Raw genomic sequence first — 650 nt, 5'->3', positions numbered from 1 at the left:
TCCGCTGGCTCGAAAATTCTCTTACGAGGCGACCTGCAATTAGCACCGGGGTCGATCCTCTCTCCAGAGGTTAAGTGTACCGGTTGCACCTGTGCGAGCACCCATTACAGAATTATAAATATATTCATTAGACTATTATTCATTAACAGAACAAACTGATTTATGTATCAATTCTATACAAATTGAACAGTTCCTCTACTTTATTTTACCCTAACAAGATTCGACCAAACATTCCGCCCTTCTCTGGGGTAAAATAAATAGAAGAAGTTACGAAGAAATCGCACATCCGCTTTTTAGTCCTTGATTTTAAAATTCAGGGAAAATTCACTGGCTCGAAAATTCTCTTACGAGGCGACCTGCAATTAGCACCGGAGTCGATCCTCTCTCCAGAGGTTAAGTGTACCAGTTGCACCTGTGCGAGCACCCCATTACAGAATTATAAATATATTTATTAGACTATTATTTATTAATAAGATAAACCGATTTATGTATCAATTCTATAAAAATTAAACAGTTCCGCTCCATTCGAAAAATTGTTCCTCTACTTTACTTTACCCTAACAAGATTCAACCAAACATTCCGCCCTTCTCTGGGGTAAAATAAATAGAAGAAGTTACGAAAAAATCGCACATCCGCTTTTTAGTCTTTGA

Source organism: Orussus abietinus, unplaced genomic scaffold (assembly GCF_000612105.2).
Source record: "Orussus abietinus isolate OABI.00-Male unplaced genomic scaffold, Oabi_2.0 scaffold498, whole genome shotgun sequence".
Classification (NCBI taxonomy): Eukaryota; Metazoa; Arthropoda; class Insecta; order Hymenoptera; family Orussidae; genus Orussus; species Orussus abietinus.
Note: the sequence above shows the minus strand (reverse complement) of the source record.